General features: G+C 39.2%; 1 protein-coding gene across 10 annotated transcripts in view; it reads right to left on the reverse strand.

The window, feature by feature from the left end:
• Positions 1-18692, reverse strand: part of MYT1L (myelin transcription factor 1 like) — a 526890-nt gene extending 508198 nt beyond the window's left edge. For 4 of the 10 annotated variants that reach the window (XM_025354739.1, XM_025354742.1, XM_025354744.1 and 1 more), the window contains exon 1: positions 18283-18692. The gene's annotated coding sequence lies outside the window, so the exon portion shown is untranslated. Of the gene's footprint in view, positions 1-11515; positions 12035-13373; positions 13887-18282 lie in introns of those variants that run through there. The other 6 variants (XM_025354745.1, XM_025354740.1, XM_025354746.1 and 3 more) reach the window with 4 other exon arrangements.
• Positions 18693-26849: the final 8157 nt, after the last annotated feature.

Here is a 26849-nt window from a genome sequence, read left to right on the forward strand (position 1 = left end):
TCTTATGTTTGGATCCCACAGAGATAGAGACAAAGTCCACATTAGGCTAACCAAGGACAGAGGAGAACATATTCATTGCTGCATCAAGGACATTTCACTCAAAAGCGGTGGTAGAAGACTATTGTAGGCTGGGGTGTGGAGAAATAGGAAGAAAGGGAGCTTCTGGCCAGAAGCAAGCAGAGAGGAAGAACAGCAGGCTGTCACAGAGAGAGAGGAACATGTCTTTGGCTACTTGGTGAATTAGCTGGTGGTTGAGTGGCTATTGTTTGAAGAATGAGTGAAGCAGAGGATTCAGAGATTGTCAGTGTCCTGGGCAGAGGAGAAGAAAAGAATGAAAATAGCAATGAACTTAGAGCTGAAGAAATTACAATTTGTGTTCCTTTCAGAATATATATGACTTAAGGGTTCATATTGTGTATTCACTACCTTCAATATATCAATTAAGACAGGGTGAAAGAAGGAGCTTTTTCTCCATGTCCTTGGCATAGTAACAGCATCTTTATAAAAAGCAAAGCTGATAAAATTCAGTACATTGCTTTCTGAAGATCTCAGCTGATATAAAAAAAAAATTGGGAAATCAAGGGCAATCAGTGGTTTGCTGGCCCTGAAAATGTGCTGTCTCCACTACTGGTTGTCTTAACCTATGCTCAGAGGTGGGTATAGCAAGGGTTTCAGGAGTCAGTCTCTGGAGAGGGACTGGGACTCAGTAGAGATAACGCCTGGTTAATTCAAGTGAGATCTGAAAGCAGATAACAAATCTCACATTCTCAATAGGCTTTACTTAGTTTGAAATTAGTTAAAAATACCTGTTTATTTTTTTTTTTTATGGAAATGGTATAAGGAGGAAGATAGAACATTTCTCTTCAAAGACTCAATATAGGGAAAGACCCTACTTGATATCACACAGGAAATGGGGGATGAATTCACTGCTATAGTAAAGTGCCAAGGGTGTGGCAATATAATACTATCTTGGTCTTCTTGTAAAAAATTTAAGTAAAATATGATTTATACTCTTACTTTTAGAGATATTATACATTCTACAAGTCATGTTTAAATTTGATCTTAGTTTAGAAGCAGGAGCTCCTACTAATTCCAAAGCCATGTTGAAACCTGAATTAAATAGTTTACTTATCTCGATACCTAAGTTTATAAACAACGCTGGGGCCCAACCCTCACTCTAGTTTAGAGACCATTATATGTTTATTTTTCTAAGGTATTTCTCTGTGAAGAAGAAAGAAAAAATATTCTTATTTGGACATAGTGATTTTCATAGCAAAGGAGAAATAACTATTCTCATTATTTTCTAAAATGTTTTTAGTTGTTTTATGACAATTCTTATAGTTATTTTTGCATATCACAAGATCAAGTAACTCTTTAATCATCTTGTAAATCATCCAATAAGAAACAAAACTCCACCAACTAGTAAACTTCTAGACTGTCATGTTTAGATCATAGAATGAAATGATATGCATTTTCAGAAACTTTTTAAAGAGCAAACCATTAATGGTTTTCAAAGTGAAACTGCCTCCCATATATATTTATGTATAACTCCCCGCCTTGTCACTCTGAATCGTATACAAATCATGGGTAATATAACAGAATGAATACTTAATTACACACTATCAAATATCATTAAATAATGACCATTCAGAACACTACATCTATTTACCACACATACCATGTTCATAGTTATATAGAAGGCCTGGTCCTTTTTCCCCATGTATCCAAATTACTCTGGTTTTCAGGGCTGATCCCAGATTCCACCTGTTCACCAGTTCTATTGGCCACTGCCCCTGATAAATGGCTTGCCCTTCTGTGATTTCTTTTTTAAAAATTTAATTTAATTTAATTTGAAGTTCTGGCACACATGTGCAGGAGGTGCAGATTTCTTACATAGGTAAACATGTGCCATGATGGTTTGTTGCACCTATCAACCCATAACCTAAGTATTAAGCTCCATACACAGTAGCTGTTTATCACAATGTTCTCCCTCCCCCAAGACAATCCTAAGCAAAAAGAATAAAGCTGGAGGTATCATGCTACCCAACTTCAAACTATATTACAAGCCTACAATAATGAAAACAGCATGGTACTAGTACAAAAAAAGACACATAGAACAATAGAACAGAATAGAGATCTCAGAAATAAGACTGCACATCTACAACCATCTGATCTTCAACAAACTTGACAAAAACAAGCAATGGAGAAAGGATTCCCTATTTAGTAAATGGTGCTAGGAAAACTGGCTAGCCATATGCAGAAAATTGAAACTGGACCCCTTCCTTAAATCTTATTCAAAAATTGACTCAATGTGGATTAAAGACTTGAATGTAAAGCTTCTCTGTGCTTTCTATCTCAGGGACACTTCAGAAACTCACATGGGGAATTCCAGAGGGCACAGCACATTTCTGTTAGTGTGTCAATTGTCCCTGAAAACTTTTGGGGAGATTGTTGACATTATAACGTTTTCTCTGGTTATGTCTTGGGTCCTCAGCTGGATTTTCAGTTCTTAAGGGCAAGGACTATGCCTTACACTGGCTTAAGATTTGCACCTACAGACATTCAGTAAATAAGTGTTTGGTCTATTGAAAATCATTGTTGGCAGTCAAAGTAAGCATTAAATTGAGGATGTAGAAAATCATCAATATATTCTCTGTCTATGAAAAGTTTGTATTGGGGGTTTGGTTTCTTAAACAGTATATATCCTAGATAACCTGAACTCTTTAATAAATATGTTTACTTATTTTATGATTATGAAGATAATAGTAGTGCCTACAGCAATCCTATAGATTTTTGTGGGCTTTGGCTGATATAACCCATGAGGAAAGCACTGAATTTACTGTACATACTAAGTATTAGCCATTGTTATTATTGCTTTCAGGGTGCCTTTCTGATAGTCTGTTTTTATTAGCTTCTCAATATAATTTATCAACAGTTTGAATTTATATACAAGAGAGTATGTGTCCTTGGCACTTAACTTTACTCATTTTATGATCTTCCAAAAGTATGAGTCTTCTAGTTGGTCTATGTTTACAACATCTCACTCTAAGTAAGAATTGGGAATAGCCAAACTGTATGTCTGAAGCATATTTCTATTGCCTGTAAATTTTTTACTATTTTTAATTTCAAATGGATAAAAATGTTTCTGCGTTTGTTTTCTTTCCAGCCCCATTCATTCTACACATAGTTACCTTCCTTTTGTTATACCTCTTCATTTATTTTCATATGAGAAGCATTTCCCAATACTTAAAGTTCCACATGTAGAAATTCGCACTTTTGAAATAGTGGATTGCTTTGTTAAATAAAACATACCCGTGTTTGAATTTTCCCAATGGAGCTTCCTTGGTAGTAGTGACCTGGAAAGGCTCCTTTGACTCAGGTCAGGAGTCTGAGATTCAGGTGTGGAGAGAGACAACTGTCCAACCTCGACCTGAGCTTGATTTCTCAGACTCCTTTCCTTTTCCCACTGTGGGCCTGATGTTCTTCTCTATGTCGCTGGGATATTTTGGGGACAATATTCAGGCCCACTCTTTTGAGTTGGTGAGAACATGCCATCGGCTACCATGGTAAAAACCTAGTGTTTATTTGTACCCACGAGTTCTTGCTTGTCATTTTGGGTGCCTTCTGCTCTAGGAGACCAGAAGTAGGACATGGATTGTATAATAGATTTTAGCTGCTAAAAACGCATTCCTGCTTAACCTGTGCATACCCCAAATACTGCTTTTAAAAAGAAAGGTAATACATAAAGTTGATGGGGCTATTTCCTTAAGTATTATGTCAAGTCATGTTAATGACATATATCTCCCTGGCCTACATCATGAGAAGTTAGGAAGACTCATGTAGTCACCAGAGTGGCTTGAGAGAAACCAAGTAGTAACTGCAGCGCTGCCATGGCATGTACGTTTCTGTGAATTGTCAGGGCAACCCACCACCTACAGTTGGCATTATTTGTGTAAAGTAAGATAAAATTCTGGTTACAAAATGTATAAAATTAATAGAGAAAATAACTTAAGGCAAAGTTAGGTTTCAGTTACATGTCTGAGTGTCACATGGTCTAGTGACTTTTCTTTTCTTTCTTTCTTTCTGTTTTTTTTTTTTTTTTTCTTTTTCAAGACAGAGTCTCACTCTGTCACCCAGGATGGAGTGCAGTGGCGCGATCTTGGCTCACTGCAACCTCCGCCTCCCAGGTTCCAGCGATTCTCCTGCCTCAGCCTCCTGAGTAGATGGGACTACAGGTGTCCATCACCATGTCCAGCCAATTTTTATTTTTATTTTTGTATTTTTAGTAGAGATAGAATTTCACTGTGTTAGCCAGGATGGCCTCGATCTCCTGATCTTGTGATCCGCCCGTCTTGGCCTCCCAAAGTCCTGGGGTTACAGGTGTGAGCCACCTCGCCCAGCTGGTCCAGTGATTTTTCTAGATGACCAAGAAGCATTTGATGAGATTAATTTCTTGTCAACCTGCCTGACTTTGGTAGTCCCAGATTAGACTCATCAATCAAGCAATAGCACCTACTCTAAATACTGCAGGTTTCTGGTGTTGGGTTTGCATTTGCACTTCTCTGCAAAGTGGTGATAAACAAGGGGCCCGTCGGTGTGGCCCTGCTGATAGCATGATGCCCACTGTTACACAGGAATGCCTTTGAAATTGCCTTTGAAATTGCTGTCCGTGTGAGGATGCCAAACACGCAGTCATCAAGCCTTAGAACTGGGACTCTCTCAACTTTAAACAAGGGTCCTTAGAGGCAGAAAGCTGCAGTCATTTGTTTCAAGTCATCTCTGAATTCTATGGAGAGCTGACCTAGGAGGAAGCTCTTCCCAACACAGGGCTCCTTCACAGGGACTTTACGTCACTGTCTAGGTTGACTATGGGAGCAAAATCTCACTTAGAAAATTTAAAAAAGACAAAAAATAAAAATGAAAAAATGTTTAATATTAGGTAAAAATAGCCTCCTGGAAAGTAATGGAAAAATGAAGTTACCCTGTGTCATGGGTCATTGCTCCTATTTTGGAGAATTAGTCAGAAGCTTATAACACATGTGCAGCCTTAGCCGATATAACCAGACCAGGCAGAGTAAAGTCTTCCTGACTCTTGGAAGAGACCAAAATAATCAATCAAGGGATTTTGTAATTATCCTCCTGACCGTGCCCTTAGTTAAAAGCTCCAGGAGCAGGAGCCAGGAGGGGCGCTAAGGCAAGCCAAACAGTTGGAGACCATGGTGTTGTAAGGGCCGGAGCCACACGCTCCCCAGTCATAGCAGAAAGGGAAAGAGACTTGATCTTGTTGGAGGAAGGATGAGATGTGTGAAAATCGCTTACTGATTTTTTTATTGAAAGAGGCCATTTTTGCAATGCTGACTGCCCAATCAGCAAGCCTCACGCTTCAGTTATGCCTTTGAGGCTAAAACACATGATTCAATTTGCGTATGTTGGATTGTGAAAATGTGAAGCATGAAATGTACTCTATCATTGACTCTACTACTCCTTACACAACTTCTGCACCTAATCCGTGGAATGTTGATATTTAACATTTGGAATATTTATCATAGGCTTAGTGTGTTTTCTAACTAATTCCACATTTAATATACATACATTGAAATGTTAGGTAATAAAAATGAGATGTTACCTGTTGTCTCACAAATTTGCCTTTCCACTCTTACTAACCCCTAGGATCAGATACTGTTTTGATCATTAACTTTAAAACTAGATGAACAGGTGGCTTTGCCCATTTGTAAACAGGTGTGTTAACTTGTCCCTGGAGAACAGATACCTCATTTCTTGGCTGGCACTATGGGTGTGGGTCTCTTAGGGAAAAGGATTGTTTTTGAGCTAATATAATCCCAGTAACAGCATATTAGCTAAAAAAAAAAAAAAAAAAACACTTGGGCAGCAAAACTACCTCCATTCTTGTTCTCAGGACTATGAAAAGAATTGTGAAATGTCTTGGAAGATTCAGAAATTCAGTGGAAAATTTCACACGTTAATTCAGTACCTAATGTGCCACGTTAAACAAAGGACAAGTAAGAGATTGATCTGAAATGTATCTGAGCAGATTATTAAGATTTTATTTCCTATTATATACAAGAACCTAGCATCAACCAACCCTCCTCACTTTATATAATCGCAGAATTCCATTTTTAAGCAAAGACATGTGGCTTTTTGATGCTTGAGCTCCTTAAATTTCCATACTCTGAGAGAATGTAAAATGCGAATTCTAACCCAACCTGTCTTTTACAGGGTATAATGGCAAAATTCTTAATTCTAAATAGGCAGGTAAGTGCAATCGGGTCTGACTCAAGGGAAATGTGGCAAATAGTCATTGGAATTGTCTGAAATACATGTGACCAGTTTCTAATTTGAATTCTCCTCTCCTCTTTGTTTTGATGTTTCTGCAGCCAATGGTGAGCCGGTGGATAACCAGGTTGGCCGCCCCTTTCAGCTGTCTGCACTGTGACAGGACTGCTTATGTCACTGAGAAGGCAGAGACAAGTGAATATGACACAAGGGATCTTCCTGTTTGCTTGGAAGGTTGGCCCTCAGTCAATAACCTAGGGCTTCACCATGCCAAATCCAAAATGTTCTGTTGTTGATCTCTGGTATCAACAGCTCAGAAACTGCAAAACAGACCCCCGACAGTTACCAACACCCTCCTCCAAAGAGCATTCTGTTTACTGTTTCGTGTTTTCTCAGGTAAGCGAAGGCTTGCTGCGATTGTAACTCTGCAAAATGGAAGGGGACAGGGAACGTGTACTTAGAAACCATGATGGATGAGGGCTGACTATCCAGAACCTTCAACAATGTGTAACTCTTGATTCTGTAAGCAGTCAGTACACTGAAATCATACGTGCCGTCGAACAGAGAATATGGTGATTCAATGCCATGCTGTTGAGTGATCAGTTTTGGAATGGTCACCTGGATTCCTGAAGTACTGATTACCCAGGAAAGGGGCCTCAAGGTTCACCCAACTCTTCTTCTTAAGTCATAAGAATGCTTTAATCTATTTCAAAATGCATTCAAGAAAAGTAAACCTAGAAGTATTTATGATTACCCTTTATCAGAAATATGCATATGTATACACACACACACACACACACACACACACACACACACACGTACACACATTACCTGACATTTGTGGGGCAGAAATTTGTTACTCAGTTCTATCTCATTTGGCTCTGCACATAGTAGGTGCTCAATATATGCACATTGTATTAATTATTCAGTTACGGTGCTAAGAGGGAAGGGAGGTGCTGACCTTAAGGAGTCTCGCCTTTTGTCTTCAGCATTGACTTTGATATTTTCTTTCTAGAACAGGACAGTGAGGAGAGCCCCTGCCTGCCCATCATTGTTGCTAACTCCAGCTGGTCTATCACTGAAAACTTTAAAATGCAGAATCTAAAACTAATTAATATATGTACAAGTAGGTTTGGAGGGAAGGAGAACAAAAGGGAGAACTGCTACCCCAGCGGCTGAAAAGTCCCACTGGGGTGCAGACATAGTCCCCTGATCTTGAGCACTGAGCATCTTCCCAGAGTGACGTGTAACAGCCCCAGAGCCTCTGCCCTGGGCATGAGCGTCTTGGTGTTGGCAGCATGTCAAGCCTCATCCATGGCTGTCTTTTCCCTGCTTTCTTTAGTATGCTTGGTCTTGGGAAAGTGCTCATACAATAAGAGGGTGAGAGGGATGGACAGGGTTAAATTCATAACGTGGTGCTCATTCACACCACATTAGCCATAGGGACACTACAATTAGGCATAAAATTTTATTTCTGTGAAATATACTCTAAGTCCTAAAAAAAAAAAAAAAAAAAAGAAAGCCAGCAAAGAAAGGAATTTCCCTTGGTGGGTGGGGGAAACAACCAAAAGCCAAACAAGGTACTCTTGAGGGCAAACAGCAGAGCAGCATTAGAACAACTACCATCATTGACACCAACCTACAGGACACGAGGACAAAAACAGGTTTGAATCCAGAAAATACAAGTCATTATGACTTATCCTATTGATCACTGAAAAATCAGAACCACGGAATAATACACCGAGTTTCTAAATTTCCAAGTTATTTCCAAGTACGAGTGGTCTCTGTCTCATGAAGGAAGTCGGTAAGTCTATCTGCAGGAAAACCTGGTTCAGATGAAGCCACAATCAGCTGCCATTAGCACGGACAGCAGAACAGTTTCATTCTTGCCACCCCTTATAATCATTTCCCCCTCGTTCCTGCAACTGGTGATGAGCAACGCTTTCCACGACCCAGACAACAAACAGCTGGATGGATGCCAGGAGACCATACATCCGTGGTCTACCATGCCCTTTTTAATCAACTTCCTAATTAAAAAATGCCATGCTGGCATGAGGTATGAAGGGAGTAGGCTTGGAATATATTTTACAAAATAGCATCCCCTAATCCTGGGGTTGTTGAAAATCTGTGTTCTTACAGATGTTGATGAGTTTTTCTGGTGCAGAGATAGAATCAATTTGCTTGTGCCTGGCCCTCAAGACGTATTAAATTTATCCTGGAGGAAACTGGATTCTGAAAAGCTCTTGCCCAGATGCATTAGGGCAGGTGGGAGTTTCAGAGAAGCACAGGGTCCACCGGCAGATGCGGCACTGATTTCCGAATGTTCACAAGCTACCAGACAGCTCCAGAGCAGACTCGGTTTGATGGCTCTCTATGGGGTGCCCTGCAGACTCGATTATTTCTACAACCAGTCTGGCTAGCATTGTTTCATGGCGACAAAGCTCTGTGCTTTCAGCTTCTGTTCAGATGGCACAGGCTGGTGGAATACGTGCACCAGGGAGGGGAGGTTGGGCCAAATTTAAAGTCAGCCTCTAAGAATGGTCCATTGCTTTCAGGGTTCAGTGGTGTGGTAGCCCCTGGAATCAAGAGGTGATGCTGACTTTTGAAAAATCTTTCTGTTGAGGGCCATTAAAACACACTGTGCATTTAGGTTGAGATAACGGCATGAAGGCACCACTCAGAACAGTGTTTGAGCTAGAAATCCTATAATGAAAATCTTTGTCAATGTACTAAAAAAAAAGACCCCCATAAATTATTAATTCATGAGTTGTTTGCTTTAGAGTCCTAAACCTGACATTCCACACTTGAAAATTTCTCAAGCAAATGCCCAATATCCTTGAGGTAATTTTCTTTGAAGCAATTGGAGTGTTCTATGTAAACAGTCAGACTTCAGTAAAAAGCAGTCAGTATGCAATATTGAGTCCTAAAGTTCTTTCAACTATATTAATGAGTGCACAAACACATCTAAAGCAGGCTTACATGGCACACATACTAACCCTATGGCTCAAATATTGTCAGCTTACACACATTTTCACACTGGCATTTTAAAAATACACACATGCATGCACTCACAAAACCATGGAAGAGAGGAATTATAGTACCCCAAGAGTGCAAAAATACACAACAGTACTGAATTTTAAAGGGAATACAGTCAAATAACCTTTTTAATAAAAAATATTTACCTGTTTTTTTGTTTTTGTTTTTTTTTTCATTCACAATCAATGGAAACCCCACCAAAGCAATGCCCTCTGTGGCTTCGGTGAGCAGAGCAGGCCCACTGAGACAGCAGACGCCCCACACTGACCAGCATTGCCTACACAGGGCATTTAAGTAAAGGAGGGCTTCATCTTTGGACTCACACCTTGGAATCACATCAATTGATTAAAAATTTTGCCATAAAAGGCTGCTTTTCTTTCCAAAGTTGACACTCAACCTTAGAGTCCAACTAGACAGGGAAAAATTCCCTCAGAAATCACCTTTTCAGACAGGTGCACATCAGCCTGTTTCCAGTCCTGGGACCTTTCCGTGTCTTTGCCCGTGAGCCTGCTCCACGGCCTGAGAACAAACGTGACAGAGAGTGGCACATGAGGCTCCGTGGAGTGGAGACTAATATGACACAATTTTGACCCTAAGAAAAAAACAAAACAAACAAACAAAAAACAGCTGGGCTCCACCTTTGAAGGCAGCCAGGCACAAAGAGCATCGGAGAAGGGGCTTTCAGGGATCTCCGCATAGAAATGCACAAGGTGAGGTTAAAAAGTAAAAGCTGATATTTTGCCCCAAGAAAGTTATAAACCACCATCATAAAGCTAAAAGCAGCTACATTAATCATATAAAGCTTGGTTCAACTCTAACATGAAATGTAGCCATGAGACAATAATGGAACTATGACTTTATGACTTTTCTCTAGGTAAGATTTCATGAATCTGCTTGAAAACAATTTGATATTTAAAACTGCTTGAGTTACATTTTTAAAAACTCAATTTTTTCCTCATTCTAGTTTACCAGCAAATTTAAAAATGAAATAGAAAAAGAAATGTGTCTGTGTGTATAAACACACACACATTGAAAAAACAATAGATAATTTACCTATTATGCAGAAAAAGCTCAATGTGAGTACTAAGAAACTTGCAGGATGAGAGGGAAAATGATGAAAGCCAAGTTTCAGCAGCTTCACATGAAGGGTTAATATGTTTTTCAATACCTTGTGTTTGAGGTTTAGATTCGTTAAAGGTGGTTTCCTTATTTTTTGAAAAGGTATATTTTTTTAAACAGAAAATATTTTCCCCTCCCCCCAAAAGTTATATTTTCTGTCAAATATTCACTGTTATTGTTTAAAGCAAACAGCTAAAGTAAAGCAACTCTTTAGAAAAAAAAAGCTTAAAATAAAAGCAAAATAAGATCAAGTGATCTAAAATATTCAGGAATCTATAAAAAGACAGTTAAAGAATAACAATTTCTACTTGAGTTCTACCTAAAAAGCAGGTGAAATAATTAGGTCAGTTAAAACGAAAAACCTTGCCTTTTAGGGAGAATCGGAATTATTAAAACAGGATAGAACTATTTATCTGTGAATTCCCCCAGATGGAAGTATATTTAACTAAATATTAAAACACCCATATTGCAGTAGTACAGTCACAGAATTATATAAGAAATGTGTCACTGATGACAATAGAAAATTAGGATTCCAGCAGGCTCTTTATTCTTACTTCTCAACTCAGAAGACTGATTTGCAAAAATGATCTCCATTTTTCTGAAAAGAACTGAGAGTATCACTGTGTGCTAATTTCTACATTTCCTAGTTGTAGATTCTACAGATCAATAGAAACTTCAGTTCAATTTTCACAATCTCCAGTAAGTTGCTGGTTAAATTAGCTAAAATCATCTTCCAGCTAGGAAAAATACATACTAGTCAAAACTAATTATGTCTGGGCTTTAATTGAAACAACATTTGCTAATTTTGCTGGTCTCGATGCACGGTTTCAGAAAATATTAATTAAACACATTGAATAATGGCTGCTGTAAGTTTCTAAAAACAATCACATCTAAACAGTTAATTTCCACTTCAGACACATGCACACGAAGACGGATGAAGCCGCTACCCCACACCAGCAGCAAATGACTATTCTTTTGTTACTGACCATCAGGAGTTGAACTTTGCTCCACTTTGGGAAGCGGAACAAACGCTCTGGAGAAGACAGGGAGCACAGGACATATTTACCTGGAGGGGATATCAAAGAGCAGCCTCAAGACTTGCCAAACAAAGTCGTCCCAGTGAATTATCTGTGCCTGCAGCCGCACTTGGCACCTTCGGCTAAGCCAGTGTCTGACAAGCAGTTGTTCCCACGGCAGCCACCCCTGCCTTCCATCTTAGGGACTCACCCAGAAAATTCTCCAACCTGCTCCACGACTACAAAACTCTTCTAATGCTTTTGAACGCCCACCATTTGTTCTCCATTCATCCAATCAACTTTCCACTGCACATCTTCTCTCTCTACCGGCGCCCAGGCAAGGGGCCACTTCTCATCTGTATGCTAATTATTTTGCCACATGGACAAAAGTAATAATGCTTTCAGACAGGAAACTAACAGGCCTGAAGTCGAAGATGGAAATTAATAAGTTGACACCACTAAACGACAGGGAAGACGGGCATGCGTACAGCGCTCTGCCGGGCGGGTGAAGCGCAGCCTCCATCAAAAGGCAGCAGACAGACAGCGCCGGGCTGCGAGTCCCGCCTGTGCTGCGTGCACCAGGCTCAGGCTCCCTCAGAGACCACATCGCTGCAGCAGAAGAGCCTCGGAAGCATCCTGCTGACTTACCCTGTCTCAGGCTGCCTCCTTGAAGCAACACAAAACATATCCACTTCCCCAAACCCTAAGGTGGGAGGGAACTTCACTGCTGATCTGGATATTTTTCAAACTACAGCTGTGGATTAAACCAGCAGTTTCTAACCTTCCTGTGTATCAACCTTGCAACACAGGCAGACACGAGTGGAGATGTGTGCTGTATGCTGCTTGCCTTGTACCCACAGGCCCCTAAATCTCTAGAGCAGAATGTGTATCATGAGCAGTGCTGTATTTAATGTAATAGATGAGAACTGTAAATACTGGAGTCAGGCTGTTAGCAGCTACCAGCTAGGCAGTCTATCTAAAAATATCTCCCCTATCATTGATGTTATGGTAAATTCATGCTGTGGCCAAAGAAACCTCACAGAAATAAGCTGAACCTACAGTATTTTAAATGGCATTACCGGTTAACATCCAAGCAAAACAAAAAGAGGTTCCAAAATCTGTCGCTTCTTAAAATAAAAGAATGGTGACACAAGAGTTAACTCTAACTGATTCTTAAAATCTTTTTTGGGTTGCCAACCACACTATATTATTCTGTTTCAGTATGAGCTTCTTGTATCATTTTCTTTTAAAACAAAAGACATGAAACTTCTTGTCTAAGAAAGTTAAAACATTTTTCACCTTTTAGTATTGTTTGAAGAAAAAAATATAGACAAAGTTTTCTTTGAAAAGACAAGACCTTATAAGGTTTTAAAAATAACTAAGGGAACACAGATACCTGATGTTCATTAGCATTTTTTTCTGGCTTAAAAAAGTGCTGATTTTATAAATGGCTTCTTGAATTAAGTCATAGATGTTTTACTCTGGTGGTGACTATACCGTTTCACTCTCTGCAAACCTCTCTCTTATAACACTCACCGTTATGAAAGGCTACATTAAATCATAAAGGCAACTTTAGCACCTCCCACCCTCGCCCCTGGAAACTAGCCTTGAATACACAGACTCATGTTTAACAACAACTCCAGGCAGCATGCAGACATATCGGTGCCCACAATGGCATTACACTGAAGGAGAAGCTCTTTTGAGAGATGGTCCATTGTCGGCGTGTTCACATGCCAAACCAAGAGACTTTAGGAAGTGTTGTGTATGCAATCAAATGAGAGCTGGAGCTAGGCAGGCAGGTAGAGAAACAACTATTTTTGAAGTACTTAAGAGAAGAACTGGGAACTGCAACCACCAGGAAAAAAAAAAAAATCCTATGTAACGTTTACAATAAAAGGAAAGAAGTACCTTTTTGTGGAAGAGCTGGTGGCCATCAAGCCAAATCCTGTTCCGCAGTCTGCTTCTCACCCACGCAGGGCTCTGTCTGCCGTGGAGAGACCATCGCACGTGCTGGTCACAGTTCCCTCTGTGTTTCCATTCCATTCACCCCTACCCTCTGGCGCCCGCACTTCACCAGCCCACTATCCACAGTGAGTGAGAGTCGAGAGCAGAACAGCACGAGGGAGCAGCCACTGCAGGCTTTCCACAGAGCACAGTGCTGACTGTGGTTTCCGTGGGGAGACTGACAGAGAAGCCCCAAGTTACTAGGAACACCCTCTTCCAGCTCTCAGAGGTAATTCCTCTGAAGACCAAGCTCTTCCCTGATGTGTTGGGACCAGACTTACTGGTTACTACAGAGACTGCAATTCCCTTCCTGTCGAGCCCTGCTAGACACCACTGCAGTCTGAAAGCAAGGAAACCTTTAAGAGAATGTCCTGTATCATTCCATCTTCTCACAACACAATACTCCTTACACTGAGACTAAAATATTCACCCCCCCAACTTTTCCGATAATCACCACGTGGGGAGCAGAGATTATTTTAAAAGAGGTACATGGTTGGAAAATTTTCCTAGCAGAATAGCCTAATACAGCAATGTTTATCAGTCTTTCTCTATCTAATAAATAAGCATTTATGCATTCTTTCTAGTTTTATAACACCTGGCTTACATTTTCTCTGCCATCTCTGATTACTTCTACAGATACCCTGAGGACTCATTATGATGTCAAAGCCAAAAACACTTCCATTGTGGAAACATGCATAGAAAAATCATTGTGTATGCTGGAACAATGCAGGTGTGAAAGAAACACAGAGAGAAGAGAGGGTGGCAAAACAGACAAACAGGGACCGAGTTAAAGAGAGAGAGGGCAGAAGAGAGAGAAAGGAAAGTGGAGAGAAAGAGAGAGAAGAGACAAGACACAAAGATACTACAAACTGAACCACATTGCATTGAAATAGCCCACTGATGGAAAAAATGGATAGCTGTTGCCTTTAAATAATCTAATATCAGAAAAAAATCATACAACAAATTACTGTAAAAGTAGAATATTTGTATTATTTCATATGAGTTATGGTCACTACAGGCAATATTTTAAGTATGGGGGTGGCATGCCAATTTAAAATATCTTTTTCATACCAGCAACCATGATATGTAGATATGACACTAACCCCAACCACACACACACAAACACAAACCTACATCTAATTTCTTCTTCAAGTTTGTGGTATCTTTTATCTTCAGTTTAGTTTGGAAGAAATGCAGATCCATGTCAGGTGTTGTGTAGAATACAGCATGATGAAACTTAGCTTGGTGAAAAATATGTTATTCACAAGTTTTTGTTCAAGTTTATCCTCAGTTACTCCTTTCTAAAGGATACTACACAACTTTTCAAATAAAAAAGAAGATATTCATAAAAAGAACTCTTAAAAACTTGAAAATAGAAAAGTGCATAATGTCGTTGCAATCAAATTATGCAATGGAGTAGTTTGATTATAAGAATTTAGCAAAACTGTCGGTCTCTCTTTCTGAGTCTACCATTCATTTGCCTCCTGAACAGAGTTCTGGAAAGACTTTGCCTCAAGGTAGACTTCCTGGCAAAGGACAACACACATTGGAAAAACTGATTATTGATTGAGAATTACAGCCCTGGTCTAAAAGGGACACCCAGCCAAACCTAACTGTAAGTGCAGGGCAGAGTGGTCATTACCAAAGAGCGTCTGACTAGTCCCCCTAATTCCACGGAGGAGATTTTTAATATAAAACATTTAAGAGTAGATAGGCCTTTAAGTTGTTTGAAGTTAAAATGTGTCCACCAAAATATACAAGTAAACAAAGTCTTTCAGATTATATATTATGTATTTTTAACATAATATCTCTCCCTCAAATTAGATTGGCTTACAGGTAGAGTTGAAAATCTAGTTTATGCATGTGACTTTGAAAACATTATTTACTTGACAAAATTAATTTTTCGCAGAGAAGTAATTGGCTTTTAAAAATTATACCTGTAAAGCATTTATAAAAGCAGCTGAACAGATTATTAACTCAATATTTTTAATTTTAAGTATAATTGTAACAAATAGAAAAACTTTACAAATCTTTGAAATTGCATAATCACTTATTTCTTTTCCCTAGTCTATTAAACATTGACACAGAAAGCAGACAGAAAACATCAGACAGTGAAATAATTGGGTATATTCAAGAGTAATGGACAAAATAGAAACATTTTCAAGAGAGTAAAAATTAAATAAACAAATTAAGTGAAAAACATAACAGGGACAGTGAAAACAGCATATTAAAGAAGTCTCATTCTCTGAAAGTATCCACATAGTCCTAAGGTCATGCTTTGACAGCCTTTATAACCCCAAAGAAGACTATGTACTCATATTCCTTTAGGAATTTTTGTACACCACTCATATGTGGTCACAAATTATTGGGCCTTTACCTTGATCTCAGCTTCTAACACAAATTTGTGAAATTGGCATAAGTTCTGCAGCTGGATACAAGTCTAACTAAAGAAAAGTTGAAATTTGTGTGTCATGCATACTTTCTGCCTGTGACACCAGATAGTCCTGGTGCATCTTTTCAAAGATGAATTTTATTAATAATTACATGTATTTGGAGAAAATTTTACAGTTGAAAAGTAATAATGTTTATAATTTTTCAACCCACAACTATGCATATATACAAGTAATTTTTAATGTATTGATAAGTTTGAGTATTTGGAAATAGAGTACAATGTGTGTGTAATGGCAGATGGAAAGTCTTTACTAAATAAAAATCTTCAAGTATAGATATCTTTACTGCCACCATCTTCAAAACATCCAAATGTGACCATGAAGGCTTCTCCTACTTCTACCTCAACTAGCACAATCATTAAGGTGATGAAAGTGAGCCATTTTCACATTGCCAATAAACTAGGAGGAAGTCAGTCACTGTTGAATGCAATCGCTATCAGCTGCGGACAGCTCCTGGTGCTGAAAGGGAAGGCAGAGAAGCCTGCTCACAATAGCTCACTCCACCAGCCTTTGAAAAATCACAGCAAAACTGAATGAGGTGGCAAGTGCTCAGCCTGAATAGCACTGTCTACAGAACAATGGCAGCCAACTCTAAATCCTACTATAATCACATTAATGAGATTAATCAGTGAATTAGCAGCAGTCAAATGTCAGGGAGGCAAGGAAGAATCCAACCAAGATTGGTAATTAACTTTTTGGGGGTGGGGGTGGGGAGGAAGCAAAAATCAATTGTGCGACTTCAGAGGTTTTTTTTAGATGTTGACAATTTTGATTCACAAATCTGAAGACTATATGTACAGATCAAAAGGCACTAACTTAATCCTTCTTATTATAATATAGATCCAGATCTCATATTACTGATGCTTAAACTATAGTCCTCTGAGAAAGCTGATGTCACTTTAAATAATATTCTTAATCTATCAGAATTTTATTGTTTTAAATTCTTTAAATGCACGATTAATGTTTAAAATAAACCTATTTCTCTGAAACTCAAGCTAAAATATAAAGAAATATGGCTGATTAAAACCAGAAGGATTATATAACAACTGTTATTGCTTATGAAAAGTGTATGATAGTATGGTAAGAGTTTTCAAAGTGCAATCAGGTAAAGTACCATCACAAAAACACATCAGCAGTGGTCTATTTTGGTTAATAAAGAAAATTTATCACTCAAGTATAACTTTAAGGAGACTTTTAAGCAATTGACTTACTGCATTTGAGGTGATAGAATCATACATGTTCTTTTAGGTCAATCAGAAAAAACAAACTTCCTTTTTTTCTGGAATGTGTCTCTTAGTAGCATTTATAACTTACCATCAACACTTTGGATTCAAAGTTCTTGAGAGGTGAAAACTTATAGGAATGCAATGCTATTGTGTTTTTGAAAAGGAATATTGTATAAAATACTTTTCTTTTAAAAATAATTACATTTTTATCTGTATGGGAGACATGACTTTATTATTTTTAAAGCTACATGACACTTAGGAAGTTCAACAATTAGAAAGACCCTCATATGCCTGTAAGGGTGGTTTGGGGATGCTTTTGTCTATGATGTTAATTTTGTTTAGTAAAAAATATAAACATTTGAACAAAAAGACTCTTATATAAAATATGTTTACTCTAAGTAACTTAGAAATTATTTAGCTTATATAGCTTTGATGGTACAAGAAATTGTCATGGTTAATGCTAAATTCAAAATCTGTTCTCTATATTTTATATAACTAACTTTCATATAAATATTTACATATACATTTTTGCTTTATTCAGATCTATCTTAAAACTAAAGTGTGCCATTTAAACTTTTAGTTTATTAATTTAGGTGTTACAAAAAGACATATTTCTGTTATAAATTACCTTTTGTTTCATTATTATGAACTTCAAACATTTAATTTAAATTTAAAAATCTTTATTTGAGTTTCTCCACTTAAACAATATAAATCAACTCTCTTCTTATCATTAGGTAAATTCATCAAAAATATCTAACATTTTAATTGCCTTTGTATAAAATGATGTGCTTCATTTGTAATGTAAAGTAATCCAGTCAAGTCTCTGGGAACTTTTTGTTTCAGTATCCTCTTATCCTCCAAGCACTATACATGCATCATGTTTTGTTTTTGTATCTTTTTCCTTAATAAACAACATCACAGTTAAGTCATGCAACCTAATACCCATTTTAGTTTAAAGACAGATTTTCTGTGGATTACAAAGCCTCGAGTCCAGGAACATTTCAGCTACCAGCCATGCTATAAAAATAACTTTAAAAAGGAGCAGACAATGGAACAGCAGCCTCAGCCCTTGAGCTACGGTAAAACACATCCTGCTCACTAAGTCCCCCAAAAATTAACCTAACGAGCATCACGTACCTCACAATGACCACAACCGCTCACAAGCGAAAGACAAGTTCAATTTTGGTAACTGTGCTGGCTCAAAATACACAGACAGGGAAGAAAACCCTGTTCCACCACAAGTTTGAAAGGATGATGAGACACATGCATGCCACCGAGATGCAGAAAAGGTGGCTTTTTGTCTTCAGTGAATATTGATATCATAACCCATAGTCCAGGGAATGAAAAAATTAAAATACACCCACCAACAATGAGTAAAAAAACCAGGGGGGCTTCAAGAAGACTGCAGGGAAAAGCTCTCTCACTCTGTTTAGTGTGCAGTAGCTTAGGGAAAAAAAAATGTCGCCCGGGCAGGAATGACAAATGCAGCGCGATAGGCTCGCAGGCCTCAGGGATCTGTTTGACTTCCACACACCCCCCATGCACACACTCCCACTCATCCTCTCCTAGGCTTTTTTTTTTTTTTCCACATTTTTTTTTCACAAGCTCCAAATCCCCGGCATATGACCTTCTGTTAAATAGATAAAAAAAAAATTGCTTATCAGTCATGCAAATGAGGCTGAATTCATTTTCCACAACAGATGGCCTCATAGATAATGATGATGGAAGAGAGAAAATTGAATGTCTCTCACAAGGTGGCCATGGCAACCGAGAGCAGAATAATATCAATAATAAACTCACTGCATAATAAGGTTGTCAGTCCTACAAATCAAAGTCTCCAGCTAAATCAGGTATACCACCCCAGCTAGTTACCAGGTAAATAGTACACACACACACACACACACACACACACACACACACACACACACATACACACACACACTTCCCCAGAGTGGCTTGAAACCTTTCATGGTCACTGTAAAATGTGTACGTGTGTGTGTGTGTGTTGGTGGCAGGAAGGGGTTGCGGGAGAGAATAGTTGGATAATGAAATGACAATGTGACTTTTTTCTTTTCTTTTCCTTTCATTATGTTTTCTGCAATAGACTCGGTTTCATGCAGGACCTTCTAACTAGCCATATTGAAATCTGGATGCGGTGCTGAAGGCTTTCTCTCCTCCCTCTGCCTCCGCGCTCTCGCTCTGATGTGCTGCATTGATGCAATAGCAGCTCGCCTCAGGCTTCCACCTTGGCTCCCAGGGGGACATCCTGCAAAATGAATCAGCAGCCATCCTGAGCAGGCTGATTAAAATGAAAATGGCAAGGCACATGTCTGGGCGGAACTGGAGCTCAGCTTTGCTGCTTGTCTGGCAAGCATGCTCAATATAGCTCTTGCTAATAATGGCTTACTGCCTTTCATTTTTTAAAAAGGTATCACCCTTTTTCCCCTTCACTGACTGGTGTTGTGTGTGTGTGTGTGTGTGTGCGCGCGAAAGAGAGAGAGTGTGCATGTATGTGTGCGTGCGTGTCGTGGGGGGAAACGAGAATGGATGGTTCTATTCTTCTAATTTTCTGCTGCTCACATGCAGACTGCCTGCCTGACATCACCATTATTTTAATGCTGAACTTACTTCCGTTTTTCTTTTGGGACGGGGTGGGGGGCGGTTGATAAGTCTTGGGGCGGAAGGGCTAGTTTTGAAATCAAGCTGCCTAAAAGGCCCAGACAGGGTTTTTACACTCCAGATTCAATAATTTCTAACCAAATCCGAGGCAACAGACCTCGAGAGAACTCCGATGCTTTGCTTCACAGGCTCACAGTTGGACATGCTGAAACGCAGCCTAAGAGGAAACCTATTTCTGTTTCAAGCATTTGCAACCAGCCTGTTACCGTATCCTAGATATTATGCAACACAAAGAATTAAAATAGAGAAAGCTACTAGCTAATAAGATAATCGAACGCAATTTAAAAAATAAATCTTGGATATTTTGTTGTTTAAAATTCTCAGGCATAGCTTCAAGATTGCCCTCAGATAAGCTTGACTTTGCAGTATCTTTGCCAAGTATTTCAGGGTTTTTCAAGGCATTCTGGAAATTAGACCATTATCACCTCTCATAAAAAACTGTTGAAAAATTAGAACGAATACTTTTTTCTGAACTCATTTTACTCTACTTCTCCTGTGCACCTGATTCTATGTTATAAACAGTCTTTACATTTTGCTAAATTGTCACTTTTGGTTTCCTTCGGTAACAGATGCTTGATTTTTGTGTAAAACTATCATCTACTTATTTTTGTCTTTGTAATTCCTGTTTCTCAGATGTGAGGTTTTATCTTCTGCACTCTAGCCCTGTTGCTGCAGTGTGAATCAGAAATCAATAGCGCTGCCCTAATGGAGACTCCACTCGGCACGCGGCAAGGCAGCTGCAGTCTCCTCTCTCTCTTTCTCTTTCACACACACACAAGCACACACATTCGCACACACACACACAGAACTAATGACGTCTGTGCAGCTTTTTCAGCTGATTGGGCACCACATCGGATGTTCTGTGGAGCAAAGAATAGGAGTCATTTACAGTCGGCGGAAAAAAAATGGGAGCGTATACCCTTCAGTGTGTGAGACACTGAGCTCCCCAGGCAAGCAGCACGTGGGTAAGGACAGTTCTCCATGTTGTGTGGCCACCGTGGGGTAAAGAGAGACTCCAAAAATGATGATAGAACTGGAACTGCGGTACAGTGGGAGTATTTGTCCATTTTGTAAAGGACAAAGCATTCCTCTAAAAAGAAAATAAGCACAATAAAATTCCCATGCAAATGTGAGTGTTTAGGTCAAATCATGACCTTCTGGGTAGTATTTGGGCATTTAAATATATATATTATATTATTACTTCAAAATCATTCCAAATGTACTTTAAAAATAAAGTTCAAATTAAATGAATATATATGTATGTACACAAACATACATACACACATATTCATGTAATCATTCCCTATGAGTTTATCATAGTTGTGTTAATAATAAATTCGGTTTTCTTAGTTAAAATTTGCCCCCAAATATCTTATCTTACATTAAGAAGAAAGAAATCTGTAAATAATACTGTCACAATATTTTAAATCACAGATTTATACACGTATATGTGTTTCTTACACATTTGTGCATGTCTATGAAAATGCAATGTATATTTGATATGGGGCACCTGCACACACACACACAGGCACAATATTGTTTCAACAGCTTTGGTTACCTTAAGCTGTAGGTGTAACTCACTGCAATGACAGCCTGCTGTGTTGATAAGCATAGTGTCTAATGTTTTACCCTTAAGGTAAGGCATCCCTGGACCCAATAGCAATAAAGAACACGTCTTCCCTTACCACACTGTCACTGCATTTCATTCAACCTCATCGTGTTGACAACAACTGCCCCAGCCTGAATCCGGCTCCAGTGAAGCATTTGTATTCCTTCCACCCATTCTCTGCATGACTTTTAGAGCTGAGATACCAGCCCTCAAATGGCTTAAGAGGAAAAATGAATGAATCATGAAGCCACAGAGCCACAGCAGAGCAACACTGCAGTCTGCATTTTGCAGTTACGTTGTAGCTCAGTTGATACAGTATGATTTCTTCAAAAATGATATCAAGTACTCTGCAGTAAGGTACCATAAAATCCTTCAGGATGTAGAAGGACTGGGGGATACTCAAACGACCATTTAGATTAAAAATCTCTCTGTAGTTTGCAATTACACCATATAACCAAATGTTTTACCTCTAAGTTAATCTGTCACCTGCCTCCTTAAATTATTTCTAATATATTTTATGCTTCATGTATTAGTTTATTCCACATGTTAAAGCCTTTGGTATTAGGAAATACATATGTCATTAATTTTGTTTATTTATGTATGTATTTGTTTATTTGTAAGAGAAAAGAAATGGGAACATTTTGCCACTTCTAATGGGTATGTCCTCCAATGTAGTACAAAGAAAAAAAGTCCAGATAATGTTATGTGTTGAAATACACAGAGGTTATAACCTATGATGTATTTCCAACTGTAGCATATATATTCTGGTCACTTTAACAAACTGTAGATTGATCTCTCATAGTATAGGAAGTGCAATCTCTCTCCTTTCTGTTCTCTGGACTCTGGTCTCAACATGAGACCAGAAAAGGAAAGGAGCCTAGATGTTTATTCAGGGGCCATGTTGTACACCCGGTGAGGAGCCAGGAACTAGACCTTCATGGAAAGCATGATGATGACTTATATGAGTTTCACTACAGGAAGCTCATGACCTTTTCTTCAGAATTATGTCTCCACCAGTGATGGAGAGCTGTGACATCTAAATGGAGTCTGAGATTAATTTAGGTCTGGAGCAAACAGCATAGAATTGCTATAGTTGGGTAGTAAATTGGTAAAACCTGGAATCCAGATATTATTATATCAGAATGTACACTAGGTAAAATCAGGCACTAACATAGCCCTCCCCTACTGTATTGGGAAACAACTTTCCAATTTAGGTATATATCAGAGAAGGGGTGGTTATTAATTTATCAATGATAAAGATGGGGAACCCATTTTCATTACAGGGAATTAGCTTCAACTAATCAAAACATCTACAGAGTGACTCAACAGCAAATGGATAAAAGAAATAAGGTGTAGGTGGTTAACTTGATAAATAGAATAATGAGAAAGAAATTTAGGAGCCATGTCATGAAGAAGAGCTGAGGTATCAAGAAGAGTTGTGGCCAGATAAAATTTGGTTGTGTAATCTCGGTGAAATGACTGGATCAAAAAGGGTAGACCATAAACCTCAGAGCTCATGCCTTATTTCTGCAGCTATCCCAGGTTGACCATTCCATTGAATATAAACCCATATTAGGGGAGTCTGGAGCAGGTAGAGTTGAAAACATCTGTATTCAGACCACTTGGCCTGATTTTATAGAACTGGTTATTTGTTGGCAAAATATATAGATATAAATATGAAATATAATTTTGAGCTCTAAAAGAGAATTGAAAAATTAAGGTGTAGGTAAGGGGTGCCCAACCCCAGTCCGTGCCTCTTAGGAACTGGGTCACAGGAGGTGAACGGTGGGTAAGCGAGCATTACTGCCTGAGCTCCTTCAAATCAGTGGCAACATCAGGTTCTCGTGAGAGTGTGAACCCTCTAGTGAACTGTGTGTGTGAGGGATCTAGGTTGTGTGCTCCTTATGAAAATCTAATGCCTGATGATCTGAGGTGAAACTCCTCCCTCCCACATGTTCTGTGGAAAAATTGTTTTCCATGAATGAAACTTGTCCTTGGTGCCAAAAAGGTTGGGGACTGCTGGTTTAGATGATTATAACCAGCGCAAACTAAGATAATCTATAAAGGGCATTTATCCTACTCAAAGTCCATAATTTTAAAACAATCTATGATTTCATGAAAGTAAATACCTTTCATTTCACTCGTAGTGGCCCAATAAATTCACAAATACCCATATTCCAACAAGACTTTCCACACTACCTGTATACCTTTGAGACTCAGTCTCTGAACTATTTTGCATCTGGGGTTTTTATATCACATTTTATTTGTTTATGCCATCAGGTTAGTATCTCTGCAATGATTCAAGCTACTTGAAGAAAGGGACATATGCCTTTTAGCTTATAAGTACATAGGAATAGTGTTGGTCTAAATCAGGTTCTTAATAAGAGTACTTTTATTGATTTTTGTAATTAGCTTATGAGTCTCATCCCTGAAGTTAAAAAAATAGACCACTTACTTTATTCAAAATTACATTTTTCTTCACTGTACTGAAAATAGTAATAATTATCATGCATATTTAGAAGAGTTTTGGTGATGAAAATCATTCAGAAAAGAGAATCTAGAAAAAACATAGAGGCAGAGAAGATGATGGAGTTCAACAAAAGGAGAAAGACGTACACCCCAGTCTGCGCTGCAGTAAATGTTTCACTCTTTCTGAATTTCCAGCATCAGAACCTCCTTCCTACATCCCAACCCTCCCCAACATTTGAGCCTCCTTAGCAGGTAAGGACTGCCTCTCACTCTAGATACTAAAATAACAAGCTATTTATTTTTCCAACTTCTCTTTCAGCAAAGACATGGACACGTGGCTTACGACTCACCATTATGACATTCCCAATTTAGATTTTGAATTGTGTGTTGATCCCACAGAAAACCATAGTCCTTAAAGATTATCCTACAGCAATGGTGGCTGTGTAGTGTAATTGAGAAACAGTGGCAGTGTGTAGGGTTTATGGTGATTGTAACAGTGTCCTGAGAAAACCAGCTGTACTTTTAGGTATTATCACTAACGTGCTACTCTCCAAGTTTGAGATTTCAACCTTCCTAGTAGTTCTGATTGTTGTGCTGAATTCAGTCAGAATATTTACTTGTAGCTAAGTACACTAAATGAGGCACATATGTGTACTAAGAATGCAGACAACTCAATCTCTGAGAAATAGCAGTTTTGTTATCTTTCCTGGTAGAAAACACCTCATAAGATAGGAATTCGTCAGCTCACAGTACATGGTAGAAAACCAATTAAATGGCCAGCCCTGGCCATATGGAATAATTTGCTGAAGTAGATGGGTGGTCTACAAAGTTCCTACTTGATTTACGGAACTGAAGAAACTTGGTATCTGTGCACAGGTGTCCAACCCGAGCTCTACTATGAAGATTTGAGGATCCTCACCCAATCTCAGAAATACGTTGGCTTCTAGACTCAGGATATCTAGAATGAAGAGATGCCTTTAAAGAAAGATCTTGCAGTAACATTGTGAACATAAATGTCCTTTCCCAGGTGGCCCTACAGCCGTTTGTCAGTGTGATTCTGTATTTGAGAAGAGAAATGCCCTACCTCATGGACTCCATTGGACTTTGGCTTGCCTTAACTTCTGGGAACCCAGAATACCAAGGGGTCCACTTGAGAGAGATGTACAGGGAGCAAGGCTGGAGATGCATGCTCAGTGGGGCCTTAAACCCTCCCTGCATTTCCCCAAAATTCCTATGGGCAGAGATGAAAACCGTGTATTCAATAAACCGGGTATAATGGTGCCCACGTATAGTCCTAGCTACTCAGGAGGCTGAGATAGGTGTGTCACTGGAGCCCAAGAGTTCAAGGCTGCAGGGAGCTATGATCGTGCCACTGCACTCCAGACTAAGTGACATATGGGACTCAGTTTCAAAAAAAAAAAAAAGATATTTTCAATAGCTGGCAGAATCCCCTCCCTAGATCCCTAATAAATGGAATATCAAAATAGTAAATCGAAAGCACTGTGACATTGCTGGGGAAATGATTGCTGTAAAGTTGCCAGTGGTGATAATGGCAGGCATGCTTGTCTTATCTTCTTTCATTCACTGGTGGGGCTAGCACAGAAGATGGAAGTCTGGAGAACCGTGGTGAGCTACCATGAGCTGACAGAGGACGACGTTCCAAATGTAGCTTCTCTACTCCAGCAAATCCTCACAGTTCCAATCACAAGGAAATGGATGTTATCCCAATGAAAGGATAAGACCAAGATTAGTATTTCTTCATATTTTAGGAACAAGAGCACATCTTCACTGTCTTATCCTAGGTTACATTAATTCTTTATCTTTGCAGAAAATACAATTTCTCTCTGCCCAGAGGACATAAGGGTGGCCCCACTACAGCAATGACAGAACACTGCGAGAACCTGGAGAGGAGGGGCCAGTATTCACGCTACGTTTCTTGATAAAATAGAGACTTACTAGAGACCAGAAGGTGAATTCAACAAAAATATAGGGGTCTGCACCTTATAAAGTTACTAGAATCTGATTGTCTGGGGAATAGCCAGGTTATGTTTGTAAACAGAAAGGCAAGAAGCTTTGCCTTCCACTCCTGGCTTTCTCTCTTTGGAGGCTCAGGCTACTGTGGGAGCAGGCTGCATAGGGGTTAGGTGTTCAGTAAAAGGATTGACCCAGATTATCAAAGGAACACAGGGACCGCTACATGGGGAGGGCCTTGCTCTGATTTTAGGGCCATGAACTGAAAGCCCCTCCTTTTGTCATCTTAAATAAGACATCTTGGTGCACTAATGACTACCCTGAAAGCAAAAAGAGGATTCTTGGGGCATCTTTCAATAATGCCAGGTTCAGTCCTAACAGTCAAAGGAAGACTAGAGCTGCCAACACTAAGAACTCATCTCTCTCTGTGAAGATGCCATCCTACAAGGTGAGCACCTCTGACCAGCTGAGGAGCTGGCTGGAGGCAGAGGGCCCAGGATAGAGCCGGGAAGATGCTGATGCTCACCTTGTAGACAAAAGGCTTAGAATATTTGACTGCATTTATCTTCCTTCCTGGGTCGTGTACATCTTTATACAACTGAATTAATTTTCTGCTTTTCTCTCTTTCCCCTGTCATTTTAAGGTGATAGTGGCCTACAGTACGAAGCATATTGACATGGAATTATGGCAGAATAGAGAAGAAATGGAGACAGGCTTGGAATCCTGGACTGGGAGCTGAGCACAGAGAATCAAGCCCTTCCTTTCTAAGAATGGGGGGAACGTTCTCGGTCAGGAGAGGATTGCATTTAGATGCCTAAGTGCTTTTTAGGGATGTGTGCTGATGCGGGGCAGCACGGGATGGAAATAGCAGACACTTACTCCGTGTCGATGCTTCATGGAGGAAGGTGGCACCCTGAGAGCCTGGGCGGGTGGAGAAGGCTTCTCCGGTGAGTGCAAGAACGGAGGAGGTGCTGGA

This window comes from Theropithecus gelada, chromosome 13 (genome assembly GCF_003255815.1).
Source record: "Theropithecus gelada isolate Dixy chromosome 13, Tgel_1.0, whole genome shotgun sequence".
Taxonomy (NCBI): Eukaryota; Metazoa; Chordata; class Mammalia; order Primates; family Cercopithecidae; genus Theropithecus; species Theropithecus gelada.